Here is a 17,331-nt window from a genome sequence, read left to right as displayed (position 1 = left end):
TAGAAATAAAATTTGTTTTCTGTTTTCAAACTTTATAATATTTTAGGAATATCTTTCCAATGCCATTGAATGTTCATGTGTTTTCATGATTTTAACTACATAGTGCTTTATTCTTCAGGTCTACCTTGAAGTATTAAAGCAGTGAGTTAGATATTTTAGGTTTCCTGTGTTATCAAGTATTGCTTTGACAATGCGAAGCTGAAACAGATTTTCTTCCCCAAGCTCCTTTCCTCAGGGGAGGCTATTTTGCTATAGAATAGGGTCCTCTTGATGACTTTTCTTTTAAGTTTTCTTTAAAAATCTACATTTTATTTCTTTCTATGTGTTCTGTAATGATGTTTCATTAAAAATTCCTATTAAAATATTGATTTGAATTACATTTAAGTTATTAATTTAGGGAGATTTAATGTGTTTACAATAGTGCACCTTGCATCCAAGGAAATCAAATAGTTCCTCATTTATTTAGGTATTTTTATGTCCTTCAGTAAAATCTTGTAGCTTTTAATCTTAAGATCTTACATATTTCTTATTAGCCTTATTATGAAATCCTTTATGATATTTGTGGATATTATGAATATGTCCCTTTTGTTATCTTATGTTTACTTAGATGTTTCCAGAAAATACCACCCAGCTGAGTTTCTAAAACCAACATGGAAAGTCTGTTTCTTTTGATAGGGGAATTCAACCTAGCTATTGCAAAACTACTATCTTTTTTCAACCTTTCCATTGATGTCTATTATTTATTTTATTTTGTTTTTCTCCCACTTTTTAACATTTTCTTCTATTTGCCAATTTTATCAAGTATCACAATCTTAATGAATGACTTAATTCACTATGTAAGGTGTGTATTTTATGGTAGGATTTAAAAATAAAGTCCATGAAGACAGGAACTATCCCTGACTTACCTGTCCCTGTTTTCTCAGGATTCCTTTATGAGTGCCTCATGTATGGTAGGCCTTTGGTCTCTATTTACTGAATGAATGAATGACACAATCTGAAATATGTCTTGAAGGACAGGCAGAAGAAAAGGAAGAGAAAAAAGGATCCTAGCAAAAAATTAGGAATAGAAATGCTTGTTTTACATTGTGGGGACTGAATATGGACTGGGGATAAAGGTTTTATGGTGGGGAACTTGGAGAAATAAAGCTAGAAATGTGGGCAGACTGTGTTGAGCGTGAATGTGAACATCTGTTGAGCAAAGATCAGAGGTCCTAGTTCATCAGAAATACTGAATCTACTGAATCTAATCTTAAACCTGGCTGGATACATTGAGATGGTAAATAACTCTACCAGATTGGATTGGGAGGAAGAAAACATTTGCAGGACTTGGGAGAGGGAACATTGTTAAAAGGTTTTTAATCTTAACATATGCACTATCCTTAGACATTTAGAACTTTAGTGAGCTATAGCACAAAATGCATAATCTTTAACTTATTGCATATTACAGGATATAATGATAGCATGTTGTTCATAATAAGCACTTTCAACCTCCTTTCTCCAACTTCCAGAATCTCCCATCATCAATGATGGAAAAACGAGAACCAATTCTTTTTACTAAAATAACTTCAAATTCTTCATTTTTCCTTGACATTTGCTGAAAATTTTTATTAAAAACTCAGGAAACAAAAGTCTTCTCTTCATCAAGTAATAATCTTCATTGCTTTTTCCAAAAGACCATCGCCACAGGAGGGGAAATAATTCACTTTTTAAACTTCTTCTTCAGATATTAGCTGCTTTGTTGGGCTGACTGCAAGCTTATGAGCTGAGAGTTGGTTCTGCTTAATCTTCCATTCTTCCTCTAAGTGCCCGAGAAACCACCCAAGCTAGTGTTTGCCTCTCTACCACCCTCCAGAAATGCAGGCGTCAGTGGAAATGGAGAAGACTCCTACACATCTTGGAGTTTAGAGTGACCTGGCACTACTGTTACCTATGCTTACTACCCACTCTGGGTCCCGGCAGGACAGTGATGATGATGAGAACCAGCATCAAAGAACATTTTGGGAATACGTAGTAAGCACCTTACGTACATTGCATCATTTATTCTTCTCAACTACCTTACAAGAAGTATTTCATCCCCATTTCATAGAAGAGGAAATTGAGAAGCAGAGACATTAAATTAACTTGCTGAGGTCACATAGCTCTTGAGTGACAGATATGGAACCCAGATCTTCTCCAAGTTCTAATAACTGGGGCAGTGTACTTTTTAAAAATATATGTATTTCTTTATTATAGATTTCAGAGAGGAAGGGAGAGGGGGAGAGAGATAGAAACATCAATGATGAAAGAGAATCACTGATTGCCTCCCTCATGCACCACACTGGAGATTGAGACCGCAACCCAAGCAGGTGTCCTGACTGGGAATCGAACCATGACCTGGTTCATTGGTAGACGCTCAACCACTGAGCCACGCCAGCTGGGCATGGGCAGTGTACCTTTTGGTAACATAGCCAGCACAAATGTGTCCGATCTCCCCATACTTAATGTAAATGCATCAGCTATTTTGACTTTTTTTGTTCTTGTACACATAACATTGCTGCCAATAGATATATGTTTGACACTAGGCTTCCAGGTTGCATCTAAAACAGAAGGTCCTTTCTTAATGCTGCCTTCAGAACTTACAATTTTATTTTTCAGAGTTCTTTGATACCAAAGGCTTTAAAAAGAAATGTCAGAGCTAGAGGTGGGGTGAGATGAAAGAACAGAGAACTATAATTTATTGAATTGCGTCATTATCACCAACTGAGTCACCAACTGAATTCAATTTAGCTTCTTCCCATCTGAGCTGGCAAAGACACTTTAAAGGGAGAAGAGATTTGAGAACTTAAGAATTTTTGTTCTCTGGCACAAGTCTCTGAAGATTCAAATGAAATGTGCCAAACACAAATAAGAAAGCATTACCACAATCAAATTCTAATGTTAAAGTAGAGGATTTTTTTAAAACTTTATTTTTACTGTTCACACTATTACAGATGTCCTCATTTTCCTACCTTTTGCCCACTCCCATCCAGCTCCCACGCCCTCTTCCCTCTGGCCATCACCACACTGTTGTTTATGTCCATTGATTATGCATATATGTTCTTTGGCAAACTCCTTTGCCATCTTTCATTCAGCCCCCCTTCCCTCCTAAAGTAGGGGACTTTAAATATTAAGATTAAAAGAGAGGAAGGGAGGGATTAAGGAATACCACCATTCTGCATTGGATAAGCTTTTTTCTAAATTTGTTTCTTTTTTCACAAATGTGCCTCATTTGAGAAGTTTCTTATTCTATTGCATCAGATGATTGAGACATGGCTATATGCTGACCAGACATTCTGATCAGTCATCATTCTTCTGACATACCGTTTCCAGAATCTGACATTTTCTCATTCTAACTTGAATATTTGCTTCTAGAAAAGAATGAGGGACTCTAAAAAGAGTATTTAAGTAACTAGCACAAAACATTCTATGTTTAACAGTGTAGAAGTCTCTTTTAGTTTTGAGGAAGCTATTTAAATGTTGGTCTCTCCTAAAATTTCTTCCATGAATTAGCCCCCTCAAAATCACTATACCCAAAGCAGTTTCCTTTCCATTTCTGTGACTTGTTAGATTTTTTTTTTTTTTGCATCTTATAATTTTACTTGCCATCGGCATATGAAAGCATAACATTTTTTTCCAAGAAGAGAAATTAAAATCCAGTTTCATTTTTAAAAATGGTAACATTAATCTTTTATTTAGATGTTTAATTACAGATGTGTGTGTGTGTAATATATATATACATATATTACACACACACACACATCTGTATTGAATATCTACCATGTGCTCAGAATTGTTCTGGGCACCCTGAATACAGCAGTGAACTGAACAATAAAAGCTCCAAAGAGCTCCTTTTTCAGTAGGAGGAGGAGAAGTAAGGAAGTATCTATGTGAAATGATAGAAAGTGTTGATAAAGAAAAGGAAGCAAGATAGGGGGAATAAAAAGGAATGGAAGTAATTTTGTACATAGTGTGAGCAGGTCTGTGACAAAACGTTTTGAGCAGCAGAGACCTGAAGGTAGTGAAAGTGTGAGCCATAGAATATCTGGAGCAATATCCAAGCAGTAGTGGTCATTTTCTAAAAATTTCCAAAATTCTGAACTGTGCCTACTCATTCATTCATTCATTTAGTAACTCAACAAACTTTTTCTCAGCATCTCTGCTCTTAATGAGTACAGGAAGGACAAAACCGAATATAACACAATTCCCCCCTTGAAGTACATTATAGGCATCTGGATGTTACACTACTTTAGAATATCTTAAGATATACCCAGACTCATATATTTAAAGATCATGGTTCCTATGTGGCACCGCATAGAATTAGCTGACAAAAGAGAGCGTGTTAGGAAATCTGTAAAATAAAAAAATGCAAACACAGTAATAAATACATTTCATCAGAAGCCTTCCTGGTTGAGTTCAGGCTCATAGAGACTGCTTTGCCATGACCTCTATTGGGTGCTTTGCAGAATCCGAATGAGAAATTATTAATTCTCAAGAATTTTGAATTCTCAAGATGGGTATGTGCTTCTCTTTTACAAGACCAGTTGCTGTTAAAGAGCTAATAGCTTCATAAATCCGCCTGTGACTCATCCTTCTGCCGAGTCCCGGCCTGGTGCCCACAGGCTGCAGGTCGCACAGGCGAACAGCATGGGGCAGTGTTTAGATGCTGTTCTGAAAACCAGTGCCACGGGCCTCAGACAGTTTAGAGCATTTCTTTGCAATCATTGGAGATGCATCCTGGGATTATGTTTTTCTTTTACATGGCTAGGTATCATGCTTTGTTTACCAAACAGAATGTAGAAAACGAATAGGCAGTTTTCTGGCATACTTCTTGGTAGATAAATGGTCAGAATGAACTCTGTTGCTTAAGGAAAGCAGAAACACAATTCAGCCATTGGATGTGGCTGTATGTATGTTGTTGCTGTGGGGAATTTTGGTTTGGCTAACGTGCTGTTTACTTTGAAAATTCTGATACACCAAATTCTCTTTGTTTTCTTAATAGCCCCACTCCACTCACACACACACACACACACACACACACACACACACAAAATAACAAAACCAACAAGCTATCAAATTAATGAGGTTTCACTTGCATAAATGCAGTTGCACATATCTAACATAATTGTGAATTTATTTTGCCAAGTCTTTAAATTATAAATATGATTTGAATAAAGGAGAATAAGCTTTTGATTCATTTTTACAACTTTCACAGAGAATTTTCTCTCATGTAGACTTTTCCCCCATAGAGCATATATAGCCAAGTGAATTTTAGCCATCCCCAAAATACATGTGTGTGTGTGTGTGTGTGTGTGTGTGTGTGTGTGTGTGTGATCATGTTCATTCTTCTCATTTTAAGGTAATGCCACTGACAGTGACTGAAGTCTTTATATAATAATATAATGTGGAAAAGCTCTATGAATGCGGTAGTCATCATCACCGAGAAGATGTATAAAGATATTTTTAACCTGTGACTATTGTCTTTACGCGTGAACATTCTCACTACTGTCCTATCTTTTGTATGTACTGTCATCACAAAGACCGCTTTGAGAGAATGTGATTCCTCATTGCCTGCCTTGCCAATTGCATTTTAATTACTTATACTACCACCTATACATCTACTGAGCCCTTAGTGTAATCTAGGTGTTGCCCCCAGATTCTGAGTTCACATAGGTTAACGAGCCCTGCTCCCAGTTCTTAAGGAGATCATAGTGGGAAGATCTGTCTGTTGCACTTCTCTTCTAGTTGCTTCTGAAATTCATTGTTTTTATACAATTAGGCTTTAGGGTAACTTCTGGTTATGTCTTCTGCCCTTCATGCTAGTTGGGGCTTCACTGCTTGTTAGCTCTGTGACCTTGAGCACATTATGTAACCTCTCTGACTCTCTGATTACTCTTCTGCACAACGGGGGTGATGATTCCTACCTCATCATGATATGTGATGAGGTTAAATAAGAGAATTTATTAAAACACCTAGTAAATTGCTGGCATATGATCAGTGGTCAATGAAGGAAGCTGCTTTTGCTGTATTTAATTTGTATTTGTTACATGGCTGGTACTAATTGCTAAGGTTTAGTTCCCTATCATTGGCTTGCTGCTATACATTCTTCAAACACATGGCCAGTTAGGAATTTGGAACTAGAGTAAATGGCAATAGCTTCAGTTTATGAGCATCTTTTATAGTCTCGGTATTTTACCTGCCTTGTCAACAATCCTTAAAACAACCACGTATTGTACTATATAGGGGAAGACCAGGGAGATAAAAATTACTTTCTGTGAAACTACCTACTAAAAGAATGAACAAACTGACTCCAAAGTCTGTCATTTTTTTAATTCCACGCATTCACCGATGTCTTTTAATTCTCGGTGCTATTTCTTTTTCTTTTTTTAAAATGAGTATGTATTATTATCACAAACAGTAAAAGTTTTCACTTGAGCACAAACTCAAATACTCTAATTGGGATGTCTGATGGAGTCATTAACAAGCAAAGATATAGAGATCTGCACTTTTATAAATAAATGTGATTTCAGTCTATGGATAGCCAAAGTTCCCCAAATAGTTCTCAGGTCTTGCCATTTGCAGCAGTTTATTTTTCTCTATCAACTCAAAGAAGAATTGTTATTAATGGGGGTGTGGTGAGTGCTTTCTTTCTTTGGACTTTTAGAAGTATTTTAGAAATTTTGATAAAAGTTTATCACTTTTATTTTTAATAAAAGGTTTGTTGATATTTTGACTTTTCTTTAATCATGAGTGGTAAACTTTGAAAATCTGTGCTTGCTTCAGTATACTATTTCTCTGTCTTTATTTTGTACTTCTTGGTGCTTGAAGACATCAGGCATAAAGAGGTGATACAATTAAGAATATGGCCCAGCCAGTGTGGCTCAGTGGTTGACTATCAACTTACAGACCAGAAGGTCACAGTTCAATTCTGGCCAGGGCACATGCCTAACCCAGGATGGTGTGAAGGAAGCAGCCAGTCAATGTTTCTCTTTCATTATTGATGTTTCTATCTCCCTATCCCTCTTCTTTCCTCTCCCATCCTCTCTCTAAAATAAATATATATATATATATATTTAAAAAAGAAGATGGACAGCTGACCCGTGTGACTCAATTGCTCAGCCGCTGCCAATGTAACAAGAATTTCTGATTTGAGAAAAAAAGGAACTTTGGGTGTCTACTTTCTATGGAAAAAGTGAACAAACTATTAAATTAAATTAGAATAGTTATAATTCTATATAGAATTCTTATTATCGGCTTCTAAATCAGTGGTTCTCAACCTAATGCCTCTACCCTTTAATATAGTTCCTCATGTTGTGGTGACCCCCAACCATAAAATTATTTCTATTGCTGCTTCATAACTGTAATTTTGCTACTGTTAATGAATTATAATGTAAATACCTATATTTTCCGATGGTCTTAGGCTCTAGAGCAGTGGTTCTCAGGGTGGCCTAAGACCATTGGAAAACACAGATATTTATATTACGATTCATAACAGTAGCAAAATTACAGTTGTGAAGTAGCAACGAAAATAATTTTATGGTTGGGGGTCACCATGACATGAGGAACTGTATTAAAAGGTTGCAGCATTAAAAAGATTGAAACCACTGTTCTAAATGTTTACCTTGGGCATATGCAAGTGTAGCTGGACTTTATTTTCCAACTCTGTACAATGAGAGAATGGAAATCTAGATCTCTAAGATCCCTTCTCAATTTAAAAACCAACCTAAAAGGATTCTCTTAAAAGGCAGGTTTGTCTGTAAGATGTGTTTAATTGCTGTTTGAAATGTGAGTTATTTGAACATGAGTTCATAGGTTAAAGTTGTCAGAAAGTGTGTTTATAAAATGTTAATGTGGGTGAATGAGAGAGAAATATTTTATTGTTGTTTACAAACCACCTTGGTTAACAAGCTTGCACTTATCTGAACACATTAGATTTGGGGGTGGGAGAAGGAAAGAAAGAGAAGGGTTCATATTCAAGCCAAGATTTAATAGTTGTGTTTTCTTAAATAATGTTTACTTTGTCTCTTTCATCCATTAAACTTGAGTTCTTTGAGTCTTTTCTATTTCTACCACCTTACACTGTCTCAATTAATATTTTTGAATGAATGAGTTATTAATTGAATGACAAAATCCCCTGTATACTTGATTATATTATGAAAGTAAGACTTCTTCAATGTGCACTCTTTTTAGCCTCAACTATCTTATCACCTGCTATCTACCTACATTATGTTGAAGAGGAGGAAAATCAGTTAACACAGAGGAAAATTTTTCATGGTTATCCTGCTTTTCTACTGAACTCTCATTAAAGAAAAAAAAATCACTATCTTTTTATGCATAGATGAATAATGACTTCTGAAGTTTTACAAACATAAATGATTTTTATTTCTATGAAGCAGTTCTATTAGCACATAAATGAAATATAAAACCACTAAATGAAATATAGCAGAAACTTGTGTAGGACTTTTCTCCCATTTGCAGATGAGATGTGATGATAAGAGCAAAGTTCAGAGGGATGCAATTGCTGGCTTTGAAAATGAAAAGGGGCTGCAAACCAGGGATGTGGGCAGCCTTTAGAAACTGGGAAAGGCAATGAGCAGATTTTCCTCTACTGCCTCCAGAAGGAAAACATCCCACAGACACCCAGATTTTACCCCCATAGACCTACTTTGTACTTCTCACCTCCATAACTGTAGATACTACATCTGTGTTATTTTAAGCCACTATGTTTGTGATTATTTGTTATTATACATTACTATATACCCAGTAATTGGCTTCATCTTTCTCTTTCATCATTGATGTTTCATTAAAAATTATATTTTTAATGAAACTTGCTTATAACTCATCTAAAATTGATAATCATATTGAACCTTATTATAACCATTCCTAATGGGATACTCTGTGTAGGTATTGTGAGGAATTTGACTTTTTTCTCTTAAAAATAATCCCAGTGGACTGCTTTCTCTGATATTTTGAAAGCACCTTTACATCCTACAGTTTTGCTGAGTCAAGTACTGATAGTCTAATGAGCTCTAAGGAAATTTTGAGCAATTCACTTGGAAATGAGTAGGAATTTACTGAGGCATAGATCTTTTAATGAGGTCATTCTCTTTACTTTATAGTGAAAAGGATTTGTCCCTACACAGATTATTTATATCCCGCCCATAATTGGAAAAGCCAAAATTGCTCTGAAGTTTCAAAATGCTGATATTTGGAAATATTTGGAAGTATTTATTTTAACCAAGATAGACTCTAGTTTATCTGCAATTAGTTTTGCTCAGCATGTTCCAAGGATGTGTCTGTTAGTAAATTCTGTAAAACCCTACTCATTATTTGTAAGAAAATGTGCTTTTCAAGTTCATAAAGTTCAAGATAGCATCCCAGGGCTAACGTTCACATGCCAAGACTGGCAGATGGAAGCACTTTCATAACTTCTTCCCCTTGATCACAGAGACCATGGAGGTGGAGTATGTTCTTTAGTGCTATCATAAATCAGTATGAAGAGAGGGAGAACAATTTACAAGTAAATAGAAAAGGGAAGTCTTGAACTAAGGACATGATATCTCTGAAGATTATCTCGGGGGGTTGACATACCCTTTAGGGCCATTGTTTCAAAATAATGAAATGAAAAAACTCACATTTCTCCTCAAACTTTCATTTTCAACACACTAATACACATAGACACATACCATAAATTTAATTCGATAAGCATTTATTGGAACCCTGTCATTGGTATATCATAATCCTTCCATAGAAGGATTTACGATATAAATGACATTTACATTTGTTGTCTATTTTTGTTTCTTTACATCCTACAGTTTTGAACTCAATTTAGGATTTGAAAGTTCTTGTCTTTGAAGCGATATTGGATTTTCTAACAGTTATTATCCAGAAGTTTTATTTAGTCTGCACAACAAAAAAGTTTATGGCTTGTTAAGAAAGATATTAACATTACTTGCCTGGATAATATGAATATTTTTTAATCGTTGACATATGACATGGGTTACATTTTAAAATTTCTATTTATCCCTAACATGAAGCCAATAATCAACTATTTAAAACACTTCTATTATTAGAAGTTTCTTTAGTTGTGGTCATTGAATTTCTTGTTTCTTATATGGAATTAAGGGGGAAAAAGTGTCTACTTGCAATAATCACAAAGGAAAAAACTTAATTCCCTTATTTAATTGCAATCAACATAAACCAGTGAACTCTGTCTTTTTTTTTTTTTTTAATATATTTTATTGATTTTTCACAGAGAGGAAGGGAGAGAGATAGAGAGCTAGAAACATCGATGAGAGAGAAACATCGACCAGCTGCCTCCTGCACACCCCACACTGGGGATGTGCCCGCAACCCAGGTACATGCCCTTGACCGGAATTGAACCTGGGACCTTCAGTCCGCAGACCGATGCTCTACCACTGAGCCAAACCGGTTTCGGCATGAACTCTGTCTTTAGTTTAACTGTTCAACGTTTTTAAAAGTCACCATTATTTATTTTATAATTTCATAGTTTATTTCTGGCTTAAGCAGGTAAAAAGATCAGCAAAGCATTTTTCCCCTTTTATAAATACTTTAAAATGCTTTGAATAGACAACAGTACCAAAATACTCTTTTACACTTAAAAATGACTTCACAATAAGATAGATATAAAAAGTGAATATGGAATCAAATCCTATATTATAAAAGACCTGTGGTTGTAACACCCTAACAGAATCACAACCAAACAACCTGTCAGAGCTGTGAGGCAGAGGCAGGTCCTGTGCAATTTCATGCGCTGAGCCTCTAGTATACTTATAGTACTTGGAGAATTATGTAGTTGGAATTTTAGTTTTTATTCTTGATGTGAAAGTAATTACAGAATTATCATGCCATAGTCTATATACTTTATAATTACTTCTCAATGCCATTGTAGTTGACATATATATGTTTTCTCAATAACTCTAAATTTAAGACACTTCATTTCATATACCCATACACATAATATTTTATTTAATGATTATTTATTGAATGACTGAATAGGTTCAAATTCTTGAAATACATCAGAATGATCATCTGAGCTGCTATTTATTAGTGCTCCTGATAAAATATTTTTATTTAAAATGGCCAATTAATTAAAGTGCATACATTGGATTTTTTTTCCTTGAAACAAGTCTCATATTGGGATACTGGGGGTTGGAGGAAGGCTCTAGGTGATCAAATACCATGAGGAATTAGGCTAAAAGTATTGAGCTAACAGATTGTATAACCAAGTCATGAGGGTAAAGGGAAAGGTTTGAGAGGTAGGAACGTACAGGTTGGGGTCAATTTAAATAAGTCCATTTCTTTTAAAATCAGTTTAAAAAGATTCTTTACAGAGCTGTCCATGTCGCCATCTAGACATTACCTCAATTTGGTGGTAACTTTGTCTTCCTCATTGTGTATTAGGCATGGCATGGTTTTATATCACTCAAGGGAGATATACTTGCAAGTCCTATGAGAGCCCAGAGCATTTTTATTATATTTTGTGATTACAGTTGGAGATGCTGTTTATCGTATTTCTTGTAAAACTCAGAGGGAAGCTTTCCAAGGGCTTTACTGCTCTTGGGTCTCTTTGTAATCAAATCTGCTTCTTCAGCAGTAATTTTAGCATCTATTATCCCTTGAGCCTCTGGCAGCCCTGCAGCCTCGCAGCTTTGACATCACTTGTGGTTTGCAGAACATCATGCAGTGCTGTCTAGTGCTCCTGATAATAGTTTCTAAATGCATAGCTGTTTTATACTGCTTGAAATTGCCCCCATCTCTTCCTAGCAATTGAATTTGGTAAGTTAATCATTTAACTTTTTCTACCCCATGTCCAGACCTCACTGCAAGATCATTGGTGTCACACCAAGTAAGACTTCACAATGACAGAAATAAGTTTGTGCTGTAACTGTGAATGCCACCCTCTCTGGAAGATGTACATACTGTCTTTTTAGATGAAGAAACAAAAGCAATTAAAAGCATATTTTTCTAAGTACACCCAATGAGTCCAAAACAGAACCAAAAAGAGAAATCTGTGTTCCTCACTCATGGTCACATGAGTGGTCCCCTGGGCTTCCTTCTCTTCTCACCAAAGCTCCTGTGCCTGCAGCACAGAGTAATCATACTAGAGTTCAGCCTCACACTTATAGTCTCAGAGCTGATTCCAAGATATTAGGTCTAAAGACTTGAGGGGTGGTTAGGGGACAGGGAGGAGGGATGGCAAGGAAGCCTACATTAATCTGATGGGCTAGCTCTCCATTCATGGCAACCTTGAATTTTTATATCATAGGGATCCATGTTTAGTCAAAGCTTATAATTAATTACAAATTCAGTGGAAAGAGACTCTAGCAGTAACTTGGATTATCTCCTAAGAAAAATGTAAAGGTGTCTCCCCCTCTTTAACTCTGTATCCTCAGAAATGCCTCATCATTTCCTTGGAGTGGACTGTGCACGGTTCCACTGATTCCCCATATCCTCATGTTCACCAGATAGGCATGCCAGTCACCGAGACTTCCTCCCCCATAAAGAATCTCTAAAGAAACATCAAAGACAGGAAGTCCTTGTTAGTAGCATACATTGACTCAGAGTGGCACAACAAAGATATTTCTCCTTGCCTCGGGTCAGTTTGACCCAGACCCAGATTTGACTAGAATATAGAGATATAAATTACAAGGCTAAAGAAGGAGCTGTTGTTAGGGTCACTTGTCTTCTCAAGCTAAAAAAACAACAAAAAAAGGTTAGGAATATTTCCTTTTACAAACAAAATCTTGCTGCCCTAATTTCCTAATTTCTGGTACACAATAGTACAATGTGTTCTCAAGACTAATTCTTCCCTGGTGTGATTTCATCTTGCACTTCTGTCCTGAGGAACAGAAGTCCTTTATCTCTGTCCGTCTTCTCTCCCATTTAAGTGTGTGCCACCACCCCAGGGAAGATTCAATGGATGTGGACATGAGCCTTCTGAGGCCCCAGAACTAATCTTTTTGGTTGTGAACTAAAGGCCGACAAAGATCATCACTTTAAGGTGGATAATGAAGAAAATGAGTACCAATTATCTTTATGAGCAGTCAGTTTAGCAGGGGTCCTCAAACTTTTTAAAGTGGGGGCCAGATCACGGTCCCTCAGAGAGCTGGAGGGCCGGACTATATGAACTACTAATTCCTACTGTAACACCTCGGCTGCACTCACTGCCCCAAAAACCTGGCGGGCCGGATCAGACTCCTCTGCGGGCCGCATGTGGCCCGCGGGCCGTAGTTTGAAGACACCTGGTTTAAGGGCTGGTGCAAAGGATGAATTGTATAATACATTGTCGAAGCAAAGGCAAGGAATTGTGAAGTCAGTCCAATGAAAGTAACACTGGAAATTTATGTTTGTACAGCCAATGGTTTCCTTTGGTGGCTTTGAAATAACACTAGCTGGGGTCTTATGGTTGAAGTGTGGTTCAGGGCCTTGTACATATTAGTGGACAGCACTTAGTAGCTGTGGAGGAAGATGCGGAGTTAGAAGATGAAGAGGAGGAGGATGTGAAATTCCTAAATATGCCTGGAAAGTGTTCTGCCCCTGGAAGTAGTAGGAAGATTCCACAGAAAAAGTAAAATCTGCTGCTGATAAAGTTAATGATGAGAATGATGATGCCAATGATGACTTTGAGGATGAGGAAGCTGAAAAGCTCCAATAAAGGAATCTGTATGAAATAGTGCAGCCAAAAAAGCACAAAAATCAAATTAGAATGGGAATGACTCAAAACCATCAATGCCAAGGTCAAATGGTCAAGAATCCTTAAAAACAAAACAAAAACAAAACAAACAAACAAACAACAAGGAAAAAACTCTTAAAGTACCAAAAGGACCTGGTTTTGTAGAGGGCATTAAAACAAAATTACAAACAAGTATAGAAAAAGCACATTGAAAATTCTGGGAACTACTGGTGAATTAAGCCCAAAGATGGGGAAAGTGGAAGAGGAGAGACAAATATAGTCCATACTGAATGTCATCTACAGTCCAGACTGGAAGTCTTCTTTTGTAATCTCAGGCCCCTTCCCTGATTTTCCACTCACCCATGCACCCTTCCAGGCTGAGGGCAATCTCACCGTTATCTCCTCAAGCACTTTTCTTTTGGCTGCTGTGATTCAGGGAACTTTTCTTTCTACTTGTGCATTTGCCTCACCTCTGTGACCAGGTTTTAAACACCTTTGTATCTCTCTCTCTGCTCAATAAAATATTTAAATGAATAAAATAAATAAACAAAAAGACTAGTTCTTGGAACAGTCTAGAAAGGTTCATGTGCTTCTCATTTGGTTGCTACTTGTTGAAGGCCAAAGGGGTTGAATGTGTCAGAAAGAGTGGGTCACTTGCATGACATGCTACATGCTAATGAGAAAGGATTTGTGGGAATTCCAGGATATGTTTCATACTGTTTCAGCATTACATTTCAGATCATGGCCAAGTGTCTGTTTTCATTGAGAAAAGCCAGAATCCGCCAAAGTCAACATGAAACAAAAGAATTGCATCGTGATCAAAAAGAGTTAAGATGTGTACACAGACCCGTTGTTCTTTTCCATTGTTATCTGAGGAGCCGTGTTTATTTTTCCAAAAAAAAGTATTATATTTTTTATTGCCATTTAGAAAACTTTGAGTTAGAGAACTTAGTTTATATATTGATTCATGTTCCATTTTGAAACTGTTCACAGTGTAAATATTTTCTCTATATAATGGAAATGCTCATATAGTTTTCACAGTTAGCAGCCTTATCATGGAAGACAACTGATAAAAATTGGCTTTTTTAATTATTGAAACAGTATTCTAGAATTTTGATTTCAAGCAGCTTAAGAAAGGTAGTAAGGAGAGACCTGTAGTGAGCGACCACACTATCCAGAAATGTGATTCCTGATCATAGTGTAAGAGCAACCTGGAGTTCCCAAAACTCAACTTCTGATTAAGGGGAGCAAATTATTCTGCTTCTAACAAAATACCATACACACTGCTTAATCTATGACACATGAGAAAACTGCATGTGGTATGCCTATAAAATAATGAGACTTGGTTTTTAAGTTACTTAGATATAATTTATTTAAAATGTGTGTTGTCCTTGAGAGAGTTCCTCTGGAAATTTCGTTCTTAGTCCACAATTCTCAAATGGTTTTTGGGAACTTTTGGAAAGTTATTTTAAATTAAGTTTTAGTTAACTATTTTAAATAAAACTTGAACAAAGTTTTAGGTGTTTTGTGGTTGTTGTTTTTTTTTTTGTTGTTGTTGTTTTTTTGAAATTACCCAAGAGTGGGTTTGGGTATTTGGAGCCACCCTGGAAAAATTCTTCAAATTGCTGCTTTAGTCACACATTCTTTTAGTCACACCTATTTCTCTAGCCATGGTCTAAATAATTTTTGACTCTTCTAAAACTATTTTCTACATTCAAAAGAAAAAGTTTTGCTATCCTTGCAGATATTCAAAAGAATGAGCTCCCGTCTCTAAAAGCAATTCTGGAAGGGGACTTTTTAAAATGTTTATAATAATAGTAACAATTTTGGTATAACAGCATCGCTTTTGAAATAGCGCAATTGTCTGGATGTGTTAGTTCTTACATATTTGTTGAAAAATATAATACTTTACTGTCACATGTCTAATAGGTACTAAGTGCCTTATTATAGAAAATTTTCACTTCCCTGAACCTGAAAACAATTGCTGTTCCAGGAGCCTCCATTATAGCTCATGAAGTGCTTGTCTTTGACTTTTGGAAAAATAGCGGATCTTACAGTTTTTTTAGGAGTTATGCTGTATAACCTAGCATAGTTGTTCCACGGGCATTTTTTAAAACTCCATCTTATAATGGTAAAAATGTGTTGTTAGCAAAGTAAGACTTCACAAAATAAAAAAAACAAGGTTTTATAGTTTGATCTATGTTTTGTTCATAGATGATGGTTAAAGTCTATTGACAGAATAAATGAATGTAAATACTGAAAACTTAGATCATGAAAAAACATTTGATACATTCCAATAGCTTGGTGGGTATTTAAAAGTAAATGCAGATTTTTATAAACCTTTATTTTGAATTATTTAATTTCTGGATATATTACATGAACTCCAACATTATGGACCTGATATTTAAAAAAGTGTTAGATGTGTCCAGGTTACAAAGCAAGTTAGGTATCTACAAGAGATGAATTTTTATAACACTTATGCTGAGTAACTTTTGTGGGTTCCAAATGCTGTACTAGATGCTGGAGAAAATGGGTGGAAAAACAGTTAGCATCCTCACTATATGGAGCTTGTACTCTGGTGACTGTGGGGCTCTCAGGAAAAGAGACCAAACTAGGAATCCTCGTAGCGATTCTGTATTCTACGGAAAAGCTCTTATTCCTAAACTCTGGGTTCTTTTTTTTTACATTAAAGTATGACGGATTTGGACTCATGGTCTCCACAGTCCTCTAAGATCAGAATATATGCTGATTTTTAATATTCTCCTTTGTTTTCTTAATCATTAAATCTTATCTCCCAATTCTTAGTATTTTCAATATGAAATATTGTATATATGAGTACTATGTATGAATGCATTTTGTAAACTGTAAAATCTTTTCACTCTGAGGTAGTGCTATTTATTCAATAAGGCATTGAGTTATATCTACACAAGGTACAATGTAGACTCGCCTGGTTACTTAGAATATGAGGAAACTATTCAAAAGGTCCTTTTTGTCCCCTCTCAAAATTTGGAAATATTTTTGCCTGAATTAGCTGGTTAATTTATCAACTGTTTACCTCACTTAGTTTTGTAGAAACGATGTGTAAATCCTTTGAAACTACAATTCTCGTTTAGAGCTTATGTGCTCTGGCGGGCACAGAATGTATCACCCCATGAAATAGACTCTATTGTTTGTGGAAGCAGAGAACAAAATGAAGTCATATATCTGGGAGACATCCTGTTTGACCGCCAACTTTTGGGGAGAATTAATTCCAAATAATTTTGAATGGCTAGTTAACCTCTTCCTTAAACATTTTTCAGCAGGGAGATGTCAGACCTTCCCCAGTAACCTAAGTCAGCAGTCACATACATTTTCTTAAGTAGGTTTCTTCATGTGGAAATCTAGAAAAAGATGACAAGATAATGTCTAAGACTATCCCCTATATCTCCCTCAGTTTTCTTGTTGCTTTGCTTTTTTTAAATGCCTCAATTCATTCATAAGCCTTCTTAAGAATAAATTGCAACTATACATGTTCGAACATATGGTCAGATTTCACTAGGACCATTTTGATTAGGAATGAAGAAGAATTTTATTATTCCTTTCCACTTCTGCTTCCTTCACTCTTTTCTGGAAGCATCTCT

General features: G+C 36.0%; 1 protein-coding gene and 1 pseudogene across 2 annotated transcripts in view; both read left to right on the top strand.

The window, feature by feature from the left end:
* The window catches only part of RNLS (renalase, FAD dependent amine oxidase), a 211,966-nt gene that overhangs the window by 10,035 nt on the left and 184,600 nt on the right, over nt 1-17,331 (top strand). The window lies entirely within an intron of this gene.
* LOC118718985 lies at nt 13,047-14,250 on the top strand (annotated as a pseudogene).

This window comes from Pipistrellus kuhlii, unplaced genomic scaffold (assembly GCF_014108245.1).
Source record: "Pipistrellus kuhlii isolate mPipKuh1 unplaced genomic scaffold, mPipKuh1.p scaffold_m20_p_15, whole genome shotgun sequence".
In the NCBI taxonomy this organism is placed as follows: Eukaryota; Metazoa; Chordata; class Mammalia; order Chiroptera; family Vespertilionidae; genus Pipistrellus; species Pipistrellus kuhlii.
This window is presented reverse-complemented; position numbering and strand designations above follow the sequence as displayed.